Source organism: Lucilia cuprina, chromosome 5, assembly GCF_022045245.1.
Source record: "Lucilia cuprina isolate Lc7/37 chromosome 5, ASM2204524v1, whole genome shotgun sequence".
NCBI lineage: Eukaryota > Metazoa > Arthropoda > Insecta > Diptera > Calliphoridae > Lucilia > Lucilia cuprina.
In genome coordinates this window covers 48,466,972-48,473,681 of record NC_060953.1, presented here as the reverse complement: position 1 = coordinate 48,473,681, position 6,710 = coordinate 48,466,972, and the positions used below count along the sequence as shown (strand labels likewise).

At 27.3% G+C, this 6,710-nt stretch overlaps 1 long non-coding RNA gene across 1 annotated transcript; it reads right to left on the bottom strand.

Moving 5' to 3' along the window:
* Positions 1-678: 678 nt before the first annotated feature.
* Positions 679-3,515, bottom strand: LOC124419984. Its single transcript, XR_006940972.1, has 2 exons — positions 1,126-3,515; positions 679-978 (listed from the first exon to the last, which is right to left on the bottom strand). It is a non-coding gene; the product is annotated as an uncharacterized LOC124419984 (long non-coding RNA).
* Positions 3,516-6,710: the final 3,195 nt, after the last annotated feature.

The following is a 6,710-nucleotide window of genomic DNA, read 5'->3' as shown; positions in this document are numbered from 1 at the left end:
AAGACATCTGGTAACACTTTTTGATTTTGTAAATTGTTTTTTTTTATTTATTTGTTCGTATTTAATTTATTTACTTTTTTGTTTGCTATTTAAAGATATTTTTGTACAAAACCGCACCATAAAGATATTTTACAAATTTAAAATAACAATAATAAAAAGCTCATATACACACACACAAACACACTTGGTAATTCTACGGAAATAGGGTTTGAATAGCAAAAAAATTTTTTTTTGCAAAAAAAAAAAAAAATACAATAAAATTTGTTGTTGAAATAAAAGTAAACACGTCAACACAGATCATTAAAATATAAAATACTTTCTTTTTTTTTTTTGGTTGCAAATTTTTTTATATTTTAAAAAAAATTAAAAGATATTTTAATAAAATTTTAAATATAAATTTTATGTTATTTTTTTTTTTTAATAAATTAATTATTGTAATAAAAAAATCACTACCTTTTTTATAATTTTGTATAAATTAAAAGAATTTATAATTTCTTTTTATTTTATTATTTTTTTCACTAATTTGCACTTTTTTTTTAAATAACGGTAATGAGGTTTAACTGACTTTTTATTTTAATTATTTTTTTTTATATTTATATATTTTTTGTATAAACCACTTTATGAGACGTTAACAACGACCTTTAAAATTTTGTATGAATTTTTTTTATTCTTCTTTTATTTTGTGGATTTTTTTCTTCTTTGTATTAAAACTTTCGAGCAACACTTTTGTTTGTTTTTTTTTTGTTCTTAAACAACAACCCTACTTGTAGTTCAATTCAGTAAAGACTGAAATTATTTTTGCCAAAGTCTCCTCAAAACTCAAACATAAACAGCCGGTTGTTATCTTTTGCTCCACACTCTACGCTTAGCTGCAGCAACAACAAACAATTCTCACTTTTGCTCACTCATTTAATCACTCAAATATGCTCTTTTTTTTACTCCCCTACTTACTACTAATGCGCATTCTCTATTTTCGAACTAATCTTAATCAAATTCTCTTGTGTTTTTATTTTCTTCTTCTTCTTCTTGTAGAAATATTTATTAAATTAAACAACAATAACAACAAGAATGAAAAAAAAACATGAACACAACAGACACAAAAGAACAAAAAAAACATATAAATACCGGCATATTTTTACAGTTACAACAAGAAAGAATGAAAAAAAAACCGAACTGTTATCGCAAGAGAGACACACCAAAATAATCACAAGAGAACTCTCTGTTTATAAAAAATATTGTTTGCATTTCTTTTTATATCGCTTTTTTCAATTAATATTAATTGTTTTAATTTCTTCTTTACTTTTATTATTGCACTTTTAATTTCTTTCAATTTCAATTCAATTTCATTTTAGTTGTTTATTAATTAATCCATATGTTAGCTTATATTAAGTTTAATTCTACTTTCTTTATCTATTCCTTTCGTTCTCTTTTATTTTAGTGTTGCCGTATACTTATTATAAGCCTTAATTGAAAAAAAAATTACCCAAAAATCTCCAAAATTCAAAAAAGTAATGAATTTAATTTATGTCACACCCAAAATTTCTTTGTTATATGGTGTTTAGGTCTGGTTATTTTTTAAATCTTAAAAAAGCATTGATTACCAGCTGATTTGGAAAATTGGACTCCAAATGTAGTGTTCCACCATATAAACAAATGCGATACTCATTGAAATACCCAGCAAAAACTCGGTAATGGGTTGTACTTGCATAACCACTTACTTTTCATTGACTACTGGCTTCTTTTTATTATTAAACACAAAATAACTTATTTATCATCTTCTTAGTAATCAAAATATACTTCTTTAACAACCTATTTGTAAGAGAGTATAGTAGTACTTGCCTCCAATAACTTTTCAATGTAAGATTTTCCTAGGTAATCATATTCAAGTAAAATTCTTCATAAATTTTCGTTTTAATCAAAAAGTGATAGAACATTTTTGAACGTGTTAAAAATTCAAGTTTTCCGATCCAAAAGGCAATGATTTCCATTTATGTCCATCTGGTTGGCTCTATTTCGTCTTTTGACAGGAATGTATTTATTGTAAAAGAGGGCGAAGATGATAGTCACTTTAGTGCCCCCATTTGTAAGACATGGTCATTTGAAAAACAAACATAAGTCTAATATATGGACTGACGATTGACTTCTTCGTAGGACAAGCTTACGTTAAAATAATTAGTCATCTGTAGAGTCCATGACTAGGGCTAAACTTAAATGGCATCAGATACAATATCTTTAATTTCAAAAGAACACCTTATTTTTCAAAGTTCCATAGAACAACGCTTTCGAGAATCAATACGGCCCAAACGGGCACAAAACGAATCGTCTATACAAGACAACTTATATCCATGATTTTAAACAAGTTTTGTATTATTATTTAAGACGACTTGATATAGCAAAGTTGATAACATCTGAACAATGAGATAAAACAAAAAACTGATAAAAAGATCTTATATTAGAATAATCAAATAGCAATATTGAGTTTGTTCATAAGATAAGTTAATTCAGACTATTCATTATTACTAAACATCTAACAACTCAATGACATCAAATATAAGTTTTTAGGAGAGATAGTCGATTCGGAGACTATAAGGTCCATTGTGATTCCCTTCAAAGTAAATAAAGATCCAAATAAAAAGAAATAAGAACATTAGATGAACAAAATAAAGAATTGGAATATATTGATATTAAATATAAATGGTCCATTTTAAAGGGTTTTTAACACCGAAATAAATGAGAGATAATCCAAATTTCCCCCTAAAAAGAAACCGAAGCAAATAAATTATTAATTTCCTTGGGGTAGGGAAAGGTGCATTTATCCTTGAAAATGTAAGGATAGCTCGAAAGGAGAAATACAAGTAGGCTATTATAGACCATCTGTGTTACATTGGAAATATGAGTGAGTAAAATCTTATATAGTACTCTTTTCAGATATAATCGTCCGATGTTGAGAAAATCAGTTTTGTCATGGTATTTAAATTTATCAAAAGTTTCACTAGCCTGTCCAAATGCTCTTAACTCGTCGAAATTCCTACGTCCATAATCCCATGGGCCCAAACAGTGCACATTTGGACATAATTATAATACAAAATATTTTTTTAAAAAATTTAGTTTTATTTGTTTTGATCGACTAGATCGATTTTACTTTATAAGTAATTTTGTGTATATCGTTTGTCTTTTTATTACATTTTCCCTTTACAAATTTCATGTCCCCAAAATCTGGCATCTATACTTTCACTAACTCTCCTAATATCTCTTTGAAATTGAAAAGAGCAAGTAAAATAATTTTGCATTTGAGTGCTTAAAGAGAGTGTGTGTTGTTATTTTCATTATTTCTTCTTCTTTTCCATTTAATGAACAAGTGTATTGTTGTCGTAAAGCTGAGTCAACCCAGCACCACCCAACTTTTAACTATTTGCCACAGTGGGATGGTTAGTGGTAAAATATTGATGAAATACATTTTTAAATTTTTAGAAAATTTCAAAAAGTCTTTAATAAAGTAAAATTTATGGAAATAAATTTAGGAAAAGATATGTAATACATTAGAAAAAATGACTTGGGATTTTAAAGATATTAGAGAAAAGAAAGTTGGGAATGTTTGAGGTATTACATTAAATATATAAAATTGAAATTAAATATAACGTTTTTTTTTAAACTATTAAAATTACTAACATTATATGTATATATTTTCAAACCCATAGTGTATTTTGTTAAATGCTCTTACACATACCGTTAAGAATATGAGTAAGAAATATTTAAAGTAAATGTCATCATTGTGAGTTGTTATCAAATGTGAATACAAGAAAACGAAATAAAAAAATATACAAGACAAAAATAACAAAAATATAGAAACCAAAACAAAATAAACAAATAAATAAAAGAAACACATACTGGACATTCTGAAATAAGGAAACACACACACATACGCATGCATTAAATTTCAATTTTAAATTCCCCGAATAAAAAAGCAAATGAATACAAATCAGCAAAAGAAAAAAATAATTCAACACAAATTGTTTATTGAAAAATGAAATAGAATTAACAAAAAAAGAAATATAAAAAACATACATACATGCTATCACTGACTGGCACAAAACTTAAACAAAATGCAAAAAAAAAAAAATATTAAACCAAATAAACAAATTTGCAAATATATAAAATGAAAATAACAATAATACAAAATGTATAATAATATTGAGAAAAAAAAAGAATAACGAAAATTTAGAACAGACATAAATTATATGAAAAATCCCCTTTTAAAAGTATTTCCCACAAGTAAACTCAATTATAACTAAAAGTTTATTATGGACAATTTCGGGGAAAAAATAAATTATTAAAAATATGACTAAATTTCGAAGACCTTCTGTTAACACTATTGAAATGTAAAGAATTAATTCAATACCTTCTCTACACGACCGCACAAACTTTTTAGTCAGAAAGCACATGCCAAATACAGGGCTATAGACTAGAGTTTAGTCAAATATGATATCGTCAAGTACCGAAGTAACCCCAAGATATTTTTGGTTGTCTAGTACATGGCCTAGTGTATACTCTAGAATAAAACCTAGAGTATAGTATAGTCTAGTATATAGACTAGATAAGTCTAGTCTAGACTAGCATTTACTAAGTCTAATCTAGACTAGCATTTACTCGGAGCATATTTTAGTCTAGTCAGTAGTCTAGCATATAGTCTTCAATCTAGTCTATAGTCTACTTCATAGCCTAATCTATAGTCTAGTTTATAGTCTAGTCTACAGTATAGTCTATAATAGTTTTTTTTATATTCTAGTCTATAGTCTAACCTGTAGTCCAACCTATAGTCTAGTCTATAGATTAGTCTATAGTCTAGTCTATTGTCTGTAGTATAATCTATAGTCTAGTCTATAGTCTAGTCTATAGTCTAGTCTATAGTCTAGTCTATAGTCTAGTCTATAGTCTAGTCTATAGTCTAGTCTATAGTCTAGTCTATAGTCTAGTCTATAGTCTAGTCTATAGTCTAATCTATAGTCTAGTCTAGTCTATAGTCTAGTTTATAGTCTAGTCTATAGTCTAGTCTATAGTCTAGATTTTAGTCTAGTCTATAGTCTAGATTTTAGTCTAGTCTATAGTCTAGCCTATATTCTAGTCTATAGTGTGGTCTATAATTTAGCCTATAGTGTAGTAAAGTCTACACTATAGTCCATAGTCTACTCTTTAGACTAGGTTATAGTTGATCCTGTACATCAGACTTTAGTCGATATCGTAAACTGAACGTTTAAGTCAATACGATGGACTAGATTATGGGCGATACTATTTTTGCGTGATCAAGATAATTGTTATAGTCGATATTATTATAGTCGAGATTATTGACCTGATTAGAGGTGAGGATTATAAACTAGACTATTGACGATATGTACTATTTTTGTATGATCAATAGTTATTAGCCAAATGGAACACATTACAGCATTCGAAAATTATTGACTTGATATCGAATTTTTCAATATTTCCCATGTATCTTAAAAATTAAATTTTAAAAATTAATTTTACTTTCGCATCTATAATGTAGGGTTTATACAAAGTATATACGAATATAATGAAAGTATTAGATAAAGTGAATGACAATGAGATTAAAAACGCAGACACCTAAAAAGTTACGCTGCAAATATAAGACTACGAGTATAATGACAGCAATATAAAGCTGTAAATTCCAATTAAATACTACCCAGTTGACCAAACATTTAGCAACTTATATATGTTTCGTAAATTTTTATAAATATTTTAAAACATTAAATCTAAAAGTTTTCAACGCCATTGTTATGTGGATAGTGTCGATAATACTTTTTTATTTATTATTTAATTGTATTGAATTGACATCTTCTTAATAGAATATATGAAAAAAACACAATTGAATAAGCCCATATGGAAAAACCACCATAAAGAAATATTAATGTTTACAAGCATATGTATGTATATGTGATTGTAATTCATATATTTTTGTACATTTGTATGTAGTTCCAATGAGTTTGTATAATTGCAAAGACATTAAACATATTAGGGTGAAACTAAGAAAATGTTGGCTATTATTTCATAGATCAGAACATATATGAGACTATAGCTGAGACCAAATAGCCGGCTTTGGATTAAATTGAAAGTAAATATAGTTTTACCTACATTCCTGATAAAAGTCTGGATTCTATTCTATATTCAAGTCTATAATCTAGTCCATAGTACAGTCTATAGTCTAGTTTCTAGTCTAGTCTATAGTCTACTCCATAGTATAGCCTATAGTTTAGTCAATAGTCGTGCCTAAAGTGTAGTCTATGGTCTAGTCTATAGACTAGTCTATAGTCTTGTCTATAGTCTTGTCTATAGTCTTGTCTATAGTCTAGTCTATAGTCTAGTCTATAGTTTAATCTATAGTCTAGTCTATAGTCTAGTCTATAGTCTAGTCTATAGTCTAGCCCATAGTCTAGTCTAAAGTCTACTCTATAGTTTAGTCTATAGACTAGTCTATAGTCTAGTTTATAGTCTAGTCTATAATTCAGTCAATAGTCTAGTTTATAGTCTAGTCTTAAGTCTAGTTTATAGTCTAGTCAATAGTCTAATCTAAAGTCTTTTTCTATAGACTATAGTCTTGTCTATAGTCTTGTCTATAGTCTAGTCTATAGTCTAGTCTATAGTCTAGTCTATAGTCTAGTCTATAGTCTAGTCTATAGTCTAGTCTATAGTCTAGT